The sequence below is a fragment of the Ovis aries genome, chromosome 12 (assembly GCF_016772045.2).
Source record: "Ovis aries strain OAR_USU_Benz2616 breed Rambouillet chromosome 12, ARS-UI_Ramb_v3.0, whole genome shotgun sequence".
Classification (NCBI taxonomy): domain Eukaryota; kingdom Metazoa; phylum Chordata; class Mammalia; order Artiodactyla; family Bovidae; genus Ovis; species Ovis aries.
In genome coordinates, this window is record NC_056065.1 from 35,538,177 (window position 1) to 35,553,113 (window position 14,937).

Sequence of the window (14,937 nt, forward strand, 5' to 3'; positions counted from 1 at the left end):
ACTAAAAACAACAGTGAGTGGACAAAATTAAAAACGGTTGTCAGAGTCTCCAAATTTTATATACGAACAATGAGTCAGTAGAGCTACTGGGCTTCAGGAAAAAGGATGAGTGCCTCAGTGGACAGAGCTGTGGGCCCAGAGACTATGGTGATGGAGCAGCTGCTGAGGGTACAGCAAGCAATGGGGCTGCTTCCAAGGGTGCAGAGGTGATGAAGCTGTGAATCCAAAGGGTGAAGCCTTGAGCCGCAGGTCTTGAAACGTAAGGCTATTCCTGAGATAGAAACAAGAAGGATCCCAAGTAAAGGGGGTTGACTTCAGTTTTGAATATACTGAGTTTGAGGACATCCAATGGCCATCCAATGGCCATCCAATTGAAAGTATATAATAAGCAACTAGAGTTAAGTTTATGGAATTCAGGAATGATATCTGAACCGAAATCTCAAATGGAGGGGGTGTGATGTTGGTAAATGGAACTTGAAGAAATGAAGATCATTGCTTTGAGAAGGTCAACACTGAAGGATAAATAGGATAAAGATAAATAAGATGGAGAAGTCACTAGGGGAAAAATGTCAGCTGAGAACGGGCTTATTGTGAGAAAGTTTGGAACACTGTAAAGTGTTGTGACAGAGAAGCAGAGAGAGAGAGGCTAAAGATTCAGGAAAGAGACAACAACTCATTGGCAGGGTGAGATCCCCAAGGAGGCAGAAGAAGATGCGTGCAGAGCATTGGTGGGACGATTTAAATTAGACAAGTGGAGCATCTCTTCTGCTGTGGCATGAGTGAAGAGGGAAAGAATGAATTACAAGTAGGTCAAGTGGCAAAAGACTTAGAGAAGGTCCCACAGGGTGTTAGCTGTTTATTGTGATGTAACGAATTACTCCAAACTTAGCAAATTAAAACAAAGAATATTTACGGTTTCACAGTTTCTGTGGTTCAAGAATCTGGCACAACATAGATGAGCTCCTCTGGCTCAGGCTTTCTCAGAGTTGTCAACAAGCTGTCGGTCAGGGTCAAGTCTGGAAAAATGGTGACAAAGGAGATCCCAGCCTCCATTCCCCTGTGGAGATCAACAATTAGACATGCCCATGAACAGCAGCAGCTCTGCAGGCCTTCCCTGGTAGTCCAGTGCTGAAGAATCTGCCTTGCAATGCAGAGGACACTGGTTCGATCCCTGGTCTGGAAAGATCCCACCTGCCATGGTACGACTAAGCCTGTGCACCACAGCTATTGAGCCTGTGCTCTGGAGCCCGTGAATCACAACTACTGAAGCTGGCACGCCCTGGAGTCTGTGCTCTGCAACAAGGGAAGCCACCACAATGAGAAGCTGCACACCACAGCTAAAGAGTACCCTCTGCTCGCAGGAACTAGAGAAAGTCCATGAGCAGCAAAAACATCTCTGCTGCTGCTAAGTCACTTCAGTCATGTCCGACTCTGTGCGACACCATAGACGGCAGCCCACCAGGCTCCGCCATCCCTGGGATTCTCCAGGCAAGAACACTGGAGTGGGTTGCCATTTCCTTCTCCAATGCATGAAAGTGAAAAGTGAAAGTGAATTCGCACAGTCATGTCTGACTTTTAGCGACCCCATGGACTACAGCTTACCAAGCTCCTCCATCCATGGGATTTTCCAGGCAAGAGTACTGGAGTGGGGTGCCATTGCCTTCTCCAAAAAACATCTCAGAGTAGCCAAAATAAATAAATGTATATTTTAAAAAAAAAAAAAAAAAAAAGCTCTGGAGGAGCTCAAGACTCCACTTAAACAACTTTAGCAACATAATGGGGGAAAATAAAACTGAAAATAACTCCACTAAAAGAGAAGAAATACAGCTTCATTTTGCCTATCACCCCATTCTCCAAGCCAGCATTGCTCCAGTGTCAAGAGGGAACCTCAGCTAGAAAGAGGTCCCCTCACCAGGAAAGGAAGAATGGGCTGAGTGGCCACTTTCCTGACATTTCTGGATGCTGCACAAGGGTCCTGCTTTGGTTTCACCCGACCCAGACCAGCAGAGCTGTGGTGTATAGGGACATCTGGGAACAAGGAGAAAAGCAAGTACTGCCAAAGGCAGTTACTGCAGCTCCCAGTGACCTGCTCAGTAGACAAAGCCAGCAGATTTCATGCTAAAGAAACCAATGGCCAGCAGAGCCTCTGCAGAACCCCACAGCTTTTCACCGGCTTTGCCCCACAGGCTTTCATGTTCACTGACAACAGGTACCTGTGTCCTTTCCTGCTCTTTCCTTCCTATCCCCAATATAACATGGGGTGAACGCTGGCTGCCAGCCCAGGCTGTATAGCGATACATGAGCTAAGAAGCCTATGGCTGAACTGCACCACTGTGCACACACCTGGGGTGAGACCCTCCAACTGTGTACCTGTGTGTTCCTAACCTAATGCCCTTCACTGGCCTCTATGGTGGTGTGCATGACTGGGTGGAGACTGTGAAATCATGAGAAAGCATGCCGAAAGCCCAGGCCTCTTCAGGTGTTTACAGGCCTGGATCAAGCCTTGTCTTTGGTCACTGGCCTGCCCTGCTGCACTCATCTCTAGCTAGCCTCTCTAGCTATGCACCTGCATGACCCCCAGCATGACTCTTGTCAATGGCCTCCACTACCACGTACCCTTGACAAGACCCAGCAGCCACAGTAGTTGACATCCAAGGCCCCTGCAGCTACTAGTGTGTCTGCAAGCGGCTTTGGTCCTTGCTGCCCACTTTGAGCCCCACCACTAAGTGTATCTGAAACTGGCTTCCGCCACTGTGGGCTTCCGCCACTGTGGGCTTCCGCAGCTGAGTGTGGACATGGCGCCACTCTAGCTGCCACCATTGTCTGGCACGGCCTCTAGCCACTGGACCTGGAGGCACCACTGAGGACCCCGACCGCCCTTGCAGCCACTGCAGACCCTCTGCTGCATGCTGCAGACCCCAGGAACCTGAGCTGAAATAGCATCACATCTCTCTGAACCTGGTGCCCTGAGGGGCTCCCATACCTGGGAGCACCACTAGACCCAGCATTCCCCAGTGTGCCCCATTTGTAAAAGCTTCCCATAATAAAGTCAGTCCATAGGGTGTAGAAGAGGTGACTGCTTCTTCAAAAGTGCAGACACCTATACTGGCTATAGGCATCACGAAAAATCAGGGAAATTTCACTCCACCAAAGTCATACAGTAAATTTCCAAGATGTTCTCTAAAGAACTAGGGAACCAGGAATTGCCTGACAAGGAACTCAAAATAATTGTTCTAAAGATGCTTGGAGAGCTACAAAAGAATGCAAATAAACAATTTAGTGGTATCAGGAAAAGAAGAAAATAATATAAGAACAAAACAAGAAGTTAAAAATAAGGGGTAGAAAATATAGAAAAAGAATCCAATACAGAGATGGGAATACCAGACCACCTAAGCTGCCTCTTGAGAAATCTGTATGCAGGTCAGGAAGCAACAGTTAGAACTGGACATGGAACAACAGATTGGTTCCAAATAGGAAAAGGAGTACGTCAAGGCTGTATATTGTCACCCTGCTTATTTAACTTCTATGCAGAGTACATCATGAGAAGCGCTGGACTGGAAGGTACACAAGCCTGAATCAAGATTGCCAGGAGAAATATCAATAACCTCAGATATGCAGATGACACCACCCTTATGGCAGAAAGTGAAGAGGAACTAAAAGCCTCTTGATGAAAGTGAAAGAGGAGAGTGAAAAAGTTGGCTTAAAGCTCAACATACAGAAAATGAAGATCATGGCATCTGGGCCCATCACTTCATGGGAAATAGATGGGGAAACAGTGGAAACAGTGTCAGACTTTATTTTAGGGGGCTCCAGAATCACTGCAGATGGTGACTGCAGCCATGAAATTAAAAGATGCTTACACCTTGGAAGAAAAGTTATGACCAACCTAGATAGTATATTCAAAAGCAGAGACATTACTTTGCTGACTAAGGTCCATCTAGTCAAGGCTATGGTTTTTCCTGTGGTCATATATGGATGTGAGAGTTGGACTGTGAAGAAGGGTGAGGGCCGAAGAATTGATGCTTTTGAACTGTGGTGTTGGAGAAGACTCTTGAGAGTCCCTTGGACTGCAAGGAGATCCAACTAGTCCATTCTGAAGTAGATCAACCCTAAGATTTCTTTGGAAGGAATGATGCTAAAGCTGAAACTCCAATACTTTGGCCACCTCATGCGAAAAGTTGACTCATTGGAAAGGACTCTGATTCTGGGAGGGATTGGGGGCAGGAGGAGAAGGGGACGACCCAGGATGAGATGGCTGGATGGCATCACTGACACGATGGACGTGAGTCTGAGTGAACTCCGGGAGATAGTGATGAACAGGGAGGCCTGGCGTGCTGCGATTCATGGGGTCGCAAAGAGTCGGACACGACTGAGAGACTGAACTGAACTGAACTGAACATATATATGGAACTTAGAAAGATGGTAAAGATAACCCTGTATGAGAGACAGCAAAAGAGACACAGATGTATAGAACAGTCTTTTGGACTCTGTGGGAGAGGGAGAGGGTGGGATGACTTAGGAGAATGACATTGAAACATGTATAATATCATATAAGAAACGAATTGCCAGTCCAGGTTCGATGCATGATACAGGATGCTCGGGGCTGGTGCGCTGGGATGACCCAGAGGGATGGTATGGGAGGGAGGTGGGAGGGGGGTTCAGGATGGGGAGCATGTGTACACCCATGGCGGATTCATGTTGATGTATGGCAAAACCAATACAATATTGTAAAGTAAAAAATAATAATAATAAATAATAAAAGAAAAACAACAACAACAAAAAGAATCAAACAAAAATTCTGGAACTGAGGGACACAAAACTGAATTGAAGAATTTTATAGACTGTTTCAAGAGCAAGCTAGAGCAGGCAGAAGAAAGAATAGGTTAACTCAAAGACAGATTTGAATTATCCAGTTAGAGAAGTAAAAAAAAAAAAAAAAAAGCACAAAAATGGAAAAGGGAGAACAAAGCCTACCTAATCAAAATAGGATAACATCAAAAGAACCATTTTCAAATTATCACACTTCCAGAAGGAGAAGACAGAAAGAAAAGGATAGAAATCTAATTTAAAGAAATAATGAAAAAAATTAATCTAAAGAAAAAAAAGAAAGAATGCCTGAGAACATCCCAAATCTGGGGAGAGATTTGAATATTCAAGTTAATGAATCACATAGGTCACAAACAAAATAAACTTCAAAGAGATCCTCTCCAAAGCCTATTATATTAAATTTTTAAAAAATTAAAGAAAGTCAAAGAAAGAATCTTAAAGACAGAAAGAGAGAAAAGCAAAGACTTGTAATTCACAAGGGAACTCCCAGAAAGCTATCAGTGGACTTCTCAGCAGAAATCTTACAAGCTGTGAGAGAGTGGGATGACGTATTCAAAGTGCTAAAAGAAAACAAAATTGCCATTAAAAATACTTTAACTTGAAAAATTGTCCTTCAGAAATGAAGGAGAGATAAGAACTTTTCTAGACAAACAAAAGTTGAGGGTTTTCATCACTAGAACTTCCTTAAAAGAAATGTTGAGTGGAGTTCTTCAAGTTGGAATGAAAAGATACTACTTAGTAACATAAATCATAGGAAAATATGCAACACACTGGTAAAGGTAAACATATAGTCACATTTAGAATTCTAATACTGTAATATTATGGAGTACTCACCATGTAACTCAAGTATAAAGGTTAAAGAACAAGACTATTAAAAATAACTATAGCTATGAGTGTTTGGTAAAGGACACGAAAAGTGAAAGAGATAAACTGTGACATCAAAACCATAAAAGCTCAGGGAATAAAGGGGAGAGTACTTGCATGTGATCAATTTTTTAAAATCAGAATAAGATAAACTGTTATGAGATGTTTTATGTTTGTCAGGATGGAAGAAATAGGGAGTTGTTGGGCCAAGAATTAAACTTGCAGTTATAATATAGAAGCATTCTGGGAACCTAATGTGCAGAATGATGATTATAGTTAATAAAACCGTATTATACACTTAAAAGTCTCCCCTGGTAGCTCAGTGGATAAAGAATCCACCTGTCAATACAGGAAAAATGGGTTTGGTTCCTGGATTGGGAAGATTCTCTGGAGAAGGAAATGGCAACCCATTCCACTATTCTTGCTTGGAAAATCCCATGGACATAGGCGCCTGGCACATACAGTCCATGGGGTTGCAAAGAGTCGGACACGACTTAGATACTAAACCACCACCTATACTTAAAAGTTGCTAAGAGATCTTAAATGTTTACACCACAAGAAAGAAATGGTAATTATGTGATATAATTGAGGTGTTACCCAGTGCCACTAACTAATTGTTTTACATAATATGAATATATTCAATTAAGACCTTGTATACCTTAAATTTACACAATGTTATATGTTAACTATATCTCAGTAAAGCTGAGAGGAAAATGGTTATTTACAAACAGGCACAAAGAGAGGAATAGTTAAGGAATTCAGGTTATTCATGTGATGTACCATTTAAAAAAGAATAAAAGGTTCAACCCATGGAGGATCCACTTCCAAATTACTCACATGGTTGCTGGCTGCTCTCAGTGTCTCTATATTTACCTTCAAATTCTTCTGACACCGCTTATGTCTTCCCTCTGAATGAGTGATTAGAGAGAGAGAGAGGAAAACAGAGTACTCAAGCTGATAGCTGCAATCTTTTCATAACCTGCTTCTCAGAATTAACACACACTACTGCTACATTATGTTATTCATTAGAAGTGAGTCCAGTCCAGACTCAAGGGGAAGGTAATCAATCTCCACTTCTTGAAAGGAAGGGTATCAACAATTTTCTGCACTTGTTTTATTAATCTACCACAGTCACATAATCGGTTGAAAGGAGACCACACAAAGATGTTAAAATATTGGACTGCCATAAAATATTTTTCTATGGCCCACAACAATAATAGCCATCTTTTAGAGACATGTCTAAGAAGGCTATCTTCTTTTATTTTCCATACGGTGAAATATCTCTTTAAGTGTTTCCGTATACTGAGAGGAAAGAGTAAATTGACCAGAAACCTTCATTATGAAAACCACAATTTCACAGATAGGAAATCATATCTGCTTTTAGCAGTGTTGTGTACAAGGTATATACATGTAGTAAGAAGATCTTTCCATTTTCTTTGGTATAGACAATGGATTTTAGTAAAATTTACATTTTTCACTGTCTGCCAAACATGCAGGTACATGAGCAAAGTCTAGTTTGTGTTTGGATAAAATATTAAAAATCTTTAAAAAAAAAGTTTTTGTGGTTTAAAAGCGTCTTCATAAAATTCAAGAAAATGATTGCCAAATCCATTTTTTTAACTGAAATACTGAAAACACAGAGGGATTCTTTTTCCTTTTGTCACTGTTGCCTTGATTCAACTCATCACTTGATAAACTGTAGAAAGCATGGTTTTCAGTAAAATTTGACAGAATCAAGTCTATACTACTCCCTGTTATCCAAACATCCTATATTATGCGACAGTAGACATTTCAGTTGTAATCAGTGAATCAGAACATGTAGCTTTTCTCAGTTTCATAGTGAAATCAAGGCAAAGATACGATAATGTATGGTCATTGGTGTGATGTGCCTATGCTAATTTTCTGCAACTTGGTGTCTTTTTAGTAGACAAAACAAAAACAAAAAGTCCTTTAATTGAAAGAATTACTTCTCTGTCTCATTCTGGACTATATTCAGTCTCCAAGTTAGTGCTTTCACCATAAATGCCCCTTTGGCATGCCAGCTCCAGATTATTTTCTCAGATTGTGCCCTATGTTCTATTTTGGTTACTTACACCCTCCCCTGCCCCCAACCCAGTTGCTCTTGTCCTTCCAACTATCATTAACACAGCGCAGTTAGTTAGACGTCTCTTTGGGCAATGCTTGGGTCATATTGCTATAAGCACTGTCATCATCCTCATTTTCATTATCTGATCGCTTAGGAAACATGGTCACAACAATCACAATGAGATAGAATTTAGCTCTGTATTGATACCACAACTTCCCTGGTGGCTCAGTGGCAAAGAATCTGCTGGCAGGGCAAGAGACAGAGGAGATTCACTCCATGGGGTGGGAAGATGCCCTGGAGGAGGGTATGGCAACCCACTCCAGTATTCTTGCCAGGGAAATACCACGGACAGAGGAGCCTGGCTGGCTACAGTCCATGGGGTTGCAAAGAGTTGGACATGACTGATACGACTGAGCACATACACATATATTGACACAAAGTACAACTGATCCATGAGTGTGAAGTCACACCAGTTGTATCCAACACTTTGGACCCTATGGACGGTAGCTCTCAAAGCTGTTCTGTCCATGGGATTCTCCAGGCAAGAATACTGGAATGGGTTGCCATTTGCTTAGGTAAAGTTAAAAAAAAAAATGGACTATTAATGTTCATGATTATCATGCTTTTAAGTTGCACAGTTCAGTATTATCACCTGGAGTAATGCCACAGTGGATGACTGTTATAGTGAGCTGCAAATATATAATCACTGCCAAAATCAGCACTTGCTATGATTTGAATGACTGTGTCCCTCCCAAATTCATGTGCTGAAACCTAATGCTCAAGGTGAGGTGATTGTCTATACAATCTAGACAAAGAGGCTTGTTACTGTTGGTAACAAGGCAGAGATGAGCATGTGCCATGGATAATCTGATCATTGACCTCTTCCACATATTTGGATACACGCAAAGGAAGGAACTTGTCCTTTTTAGCCAGAGTTGTCTGTGAAAAGCTCCCATTGAGGCCAATATGAAAAATAGGCTCTTTTCCTCAGAAGTGTCATTGAATGTAAGCAATTCTAGCTCTGTCACTAAGAACCACCTTTGTTCTTCATTTCCCTGTACCTTTTACGGAATTCTTTGTTTCTTAAGTCTGCCTACAATTGGTCCTCACCACTCATCTCCAGAAATGAACTTACCCTGATTTCATTACTGATGAGGTCCCAATCCCACCTCTCCATGCAGGGGCCTAAGTCAGGATGGAGTGTGCTACGTGATACTTGCCTGACTATTTGAATTTGAGGTATGGCTTGCTTATATGACCATTGTACGCATCTTAAAGCCTCTGCTCATCGTTTTACTCCTCTATTTCTGCTTATTTTTACTCATGGTGATTACTCACCCTTCTTCACTGCTCAGCTCCTACCCAGGTGCACAATCCAAGGAGGCGTTCAGAGCTCTAAAATCTTCGGATTCAGTTGAGTGAGAGGCTAAATTTTGCCCAATAGGCCCATTTTTCTACAGCTGCCTGTGACTGAGAGGCACTGCTTACATTTCAGGAAAAAAAAAAAAAAGCCTAAATGAGGACTTCAAGAATGCTAATTTTTTTTTCAGGATTTAAAGAAAATTAGTATCTTCTCTGATTTTGTTCTGGGGGAAAAAGACTTCCCCTTAATGACTTGCCGTCTGAATTCCCCGCAGTTTTCTATGTTGTCCCTTTATAAAGGTATGTGTGTGTGCTCAATTGCTTAGTCATGTCTGACTCTTTGCAACCCCATGTACGATAGCCCAGCATGCTCCTCTGTGCATGGAATTTTCCAGGCAAGAATACTGGAGTGGGTTGCCATTTCTTCCTCCAGGGCATCTTCCCAACACAGAGATAGAACCCACGTCTCCCCCGGCTCCTGCATTGTAGGAGGATTCCTTACCACTAAGCCACCAGGGGTAGCCCCTTTATAAAGGTACTTTGCAAAATCAAAACGTTTATGCAAAACTTCGAACACTTTTATGAACACCAAACAGAGTGATCTAAAACAGCAACAAAAAAGCACATAGAGTTCTTGAATAATATTTCATCCACACTCAATTACACCATGACTTATGAGCATGTTTCTGAAACACAAAAATACCTCCAGGGATGACAAATGGCATCTGGGTCAAATGGAAAGAGATGTTGTCTAACAAGCCTCCAAGCCTGTGACTTTCATCATCCCCGTGACATGAGACTGCTCAACCTAATGCAGCCTACATGCAGCTTTCACACAGAGGAAGAGCTGTTGTGGCTAGGTGGAAAGGTTTTCCTTTGTTATTGGGAGATTTTCAGTTTTGTGGTGGGGACAGAGGTGGAAATGCCCAGACTTGCCAGCTAGAACTCAGCACAATATTGAGAAAAGATGTTTGGGTTTTTAAAACTGTATTTTACCCACATGTTGTTAATAAAGACTAGATCTCACAAACCTAGCAGGGCTTTTCTAACTGCTGCCAGGGATCCTAGCCCTTGGCATTGCAAAAATGCTAAAGAAGGCCACTTACTTGGCTTCCAGGAATGTTCATGGTGCCAGGCAAGGATCCTTGCTTCTGCCTTTCTCAGAGTTTTTAATTTGCTCGCCAGTGGTTTTCAAACCAAGGAACATTCCATGTCTGAAATGTTTAATGCCCACGTGTTCAGTCACTAAAATAGAATAATGAAGGTTACATCCCAACCCACAGAGAAAACAAAATTACCAAATAGCTATCCAATTTTATATATTTCTCTCCTAAATGTTTCCTGATCTTTGAACATCTGAATGGACCAGTAGCTCATGAAAAAATAAAAGAAAAAGATGCATTTTTAAAGATGATTGAAAACATGTCTCTTGAAATCCTCACTCTGCCACGAATGCAGGCAAGTTAATCCACTGCTTTAGTTGGTTTTATCATCAGTAAAAAGGGGATATAAAATTTAACTCACTGGGTGGTTATATTAAATTAGATAATATATGTTTGATAATATCTAAAGAGGTCTTAGTACAGTTATCTTGCACATGTTACAGACCAGGCTCAAAAAATGTTCATCATTTTAAGCTAGACAGAGAAGGAGAAATACCGAATGAGATCCTTTATAAGTGGAATCGCAGACTTATAGGCTTAGAGAACAAACTTATAGTTGCCAGCGGGGAGGATGGGGGACGGGAATAGTTAGGGGGTTTGGGATGGCGATATACACATTGCTATATTTAGAATGGATAGCTAACAAGGGCACATGGAACTCTGCTCAATGTTATGTGGCAGCTGAATGGAAGGCCTCAGTTTGTCCTTTAGCCCTGATCTCAGCTCAGGAGTGGATCAACTAAAGGGTGAGCTTTCCCACAGTTTAATCTGTCCAGCTGTCCACATCTGCACCCAGCTCATATTCCTCTTTCACAAATCTTTGTCTCATCACTGTCTACTCTCCACCTCTGCTATGTATTTATCCATCCATGACGTCTCATCTAATTGGCTTCAAACCCACATTAGCCTGATTTTTTCAGTTTGTGTTTCTTTTGTATCCATATCTTCTCCCTGACTATATCATGAGATTCTTAAGGTTAGGGTTACCATATACTTGTCCCTTCATTTATTGTTAATCCTCATGGTTCCTAGCAGAGGGTGGGACTCAAACTTGGTACTCAATGGATAACTGCTTACAAATTCTTTCCTGTTCAAAGGTGAAAGCACTTAAGGGATCTGAAAAGAAAGGTTTCCTCTGGCAATCCCGAAAGGCAGGGCAGAATGTAACAATACTAATAATGAAATCAGCATATGGTATTTACAGCATGTTTTATCATATCTAAATTGACTCTCACAACAACTCAGTGAGGCAGGGAGGGATTAATGCAGTTATCTTCGTTTTACAAAGACTTTGACTCCCGAGGTCTGAGTTACTTTCGCAAAGTTGGCAAGGCAAAACATTATTGAGGCAGAATGAGACCCAGGTATCTTGACTCCGTATCCCATACTCTCCCAATGGTGCTGAGCTGCTCCCTTCCCAAGTCAGCTGATAAATTATTTCCCTATAAAACCAAGGGAAACCAAGTTTATATGATCCAAGGCATGAGGAGCCATACTTTAGAAGCAAGAGCTCTCATTGTAAAAAAAATTGTTTTCCTGCTTTTCTTTCCTTAACTAAATTTGTATAAGACTTGTGGTCCTGGTTAAAGCTGGATTGTTTTCACTTTTGGTTAAAATGTTGTCTTTCAGAGAATAAGTTTGTCTCAGAATGTAGCAATTACACCAAGTGCAAAACCTTGAAAGTCAGGGCAAGATGTTTAGGATGCAGCTGACAGATACCCAGCGGGCATCTTAGTAGCTGCAATCCAACACAAAGTTGTTGAAGGCAAAGAGGCTGATACCTGAGAGGTACACTTAGGAGGTCTCTCTTATTGTGGTATTTAAAAATCATTCTCACTGATGTTTATTATTTGAGGAAGGAGAGACACACCCTAGGGGAAAAGAAAGCTGAAACTTTGCCTTGAACATTTGACACTGTCTTCCCAAATAGTGTGGAACTAGAAGCCCCAGAAGGTTCTCTTCATGGCAATTCAGATTAATAGTCTAAGACACACTTAGAATGTCATAGAAAAGTGGAACATTCTTGTGATTATTTAGTAGTTACATAATGTTCAAGTCATAGTGATATTAATATATTCAACAATGTATTAAAAATTAAAGAAATAAATAATAGGATATTGTGTAAGAGTACAGAGATATGAAAGAAACCAGAAGAGACTATCTGAATATTTTTGAGTAGCCAAAGTACATTTTTTTAGAACCTCTAATAGCCAAAACGCAGTTTTAATGAGGGCATGGTGCTCAAAAGGAATTTAGCATATTATTTGTCATAACACTGAAGGAATGAAGTCATATTAAGTCTGGTTAAGACTATGGTTTGGTTTCACTCTTAAATGGTGTAACTATTGTGGTTAAAACACCCAGTTAAGAAAGTCAGATATAGTGTTTATTTCTTCACTGCCCTGGTAGGTTGGTTGATGAAGCAATTCAGTCATAATGGCTGCTTTATGGCAGAACAGGTGCCCATAAATACGGTCTAGAGAGGACTAGACCTTAGAAGCCATAGTATATACTTTCTTGTCCACTCTCTGTAATCAACTGTGCTTTTACAAATCTCATCTATAAAATCTCATGCTGGAAGGGATTTGAAAGGACTAACGATACTTTTCGGCAAAATTTGACCTTTGCTTCTTGCATGATGCTTGAAAAGAGCTTGGGCTTTGAAGTCGGAAGACAGTTCAAAGTCTTGGTCCTGTCTCAATAACTACGTAAACTCAGTCAAGTCACAATTGCTGGGTGTCTACTTCCTCATTTGTAAAATAGGGGTAATAATACCTACCACACAGCTCTATTGAAGAGCTACATGGGTATGTCTTTTTTCTGTTGCCTTATTTTTAGATTCCACATATAAAAATTATCCTTTAGTATTTTTCTTTTTCTGTCTGATCTACTTCACTAAGTATAATATTCCATAGGCCCATTCATGCTGAAAAAGGCAATATTTCACTCTTTTGTGGCTGAATAATACACACACACATATCTTCTTAACCCAACTGTCTGTTGATGGACACTTGGGTTGTTTCCATGTCTTGAATATTGTAAATAGTGCTGCTATGAACATCGGGGTGCCTGTACCTTTTTGAATTAGAAGATTTTCTTTTTTTCTGAATATATACCTAGGAGCAGAATTGCTGGATCAAATGATAGGTCTATTTTTAGTTTTTAAATGAACTTCCATACTGTTTCCCATAGTGACTGCACCAATTTACATTTCTATTAACAGTGTAGGAAGGTTCACTTTTCTCCCCACCCTTCCCAGCATTTACTATTTATAGACTTTTTTTTATAACAGCATTATGACCCGTGTGAGGTAATAACTCATTGTAATATAGAGTTTCTTTTCTCTAACAATTAGTGATGTTGAGCATCTTTGTTGGTCATCTGTCTTGTTTGGGAAAATGTCTATTTAGGTCTTCTGCCCATTTTATCAGAGAAAACAATGGCACCCCACTCCAGTACTCTTGTCTGGAAAATCCCATGGGTGGGGGAGCCTGGTAGGCTGCAGTCCATGGGGTCGCTAAGAGTCGGACACAACTGAGTGGCTTCACTTTCCCTTTTCACTTTCATGCATTGGAGAAGGAACTGGCAACCCACTCGAGTGTTCTTGCCTGGAGAATCCCAGGGAAGGGGGAGCCTGGTGGGCTGCCATCTATGGGGTCGCACCGAGTCGAACACGACTGAAGTGACTTAGCAGCAGCAGCAGCCCATTTTATGACCGAGTTCTTCATTCTTCTGATGCTGAGTTATACGACCTGGTTGTATATTTTGGAGATTAAGCTCTTGAATCTCTTGTTGGTTGCATCACTTGCAAATATTTTCTCCCATTCCATAAATTGTCTGTTCATTTTGTTGATGGTTTCCTTTACCTGGCAAATAAAACTTTTAAGTTTTATTAGGTCCCATTTGTTTACTTTTGCCTTTTTTTTTTTTTTTTGGCCTTGGGAGACTGATCTAAATAAATATTGCTACAATTTATGTCAGAGAATATTTGCCTGTGCTCTCTTCTAGGAATTTTATGGGGTTGTGTCTTATATTCAAGTCTTTAAATAATCTTCAGTTTATTTTTGTATATGGTGTGAGAGAGTGTTATGATTTCATTGATTTACATGTAGCTATTCAGGTTGTTATGTCTGTGTTCATTAGTAATAATCATGAACAGAACACACATGACTTTGACCACACTAGCCCTTGGAGATGGAGATGAATTTGCATTGGACTCTTAGTTTCAATGTCTATGTGATAAATGAATAAAGAGACAAACAGATGAAGTATATATTGACTCCCAAATCCTATAAAATATTTTTTTTCTATTTCCACGTATCCAAATCACTTCCACTTTCTCCAGTCAACTTTTAGTGACTGCCTCCTCTCATCAGATTTGCAGTGGTTAGCCTCTGAGTTTTATATTTATGTATTATCTTTTATTGCTCTTGGGTACCTCCTTCCACCCAAACAGATTATGAGCTGCTTAAGTGCTGTTATTTCATTATTCCCCTACTGTGACCATGTGGTGCTGTTCCCACAAGATCCTTTTAATAAATGCTTGTTGACCAATGGACTGGAACCTTGCCTGATGAGAGGGGGCATTGTGGGGTTGCAAATAGTGAGGCAGAGCATGTAATGGAATGCAGTCAG

General features: G+C 40.9%; 1 long non-coding RNA gene across 1 annotated transcript; it reads right to left on the bottom strand.

Annotated features, from left to right (window-relative positions):
* Positions 1–849: 849 nt before the first annotated feature.
* LOC132657461 (uncharacterized) lies at positions 850–10,319 on the bottom strand. Its single transcript, XR_009595681.1, has 3 exons — positions 10,246–10,319; positions 6,529–6,599; positions 850–1,057 (listed from the first exon to the last, which is right to left on the bottom strand). It is a non-coding gene; the product is annotated as an uncharacterized LOC132657461 (long non-coding RNA).
* Positions 10,320–14,937: the final 4,618 nt, after the last annotated feature.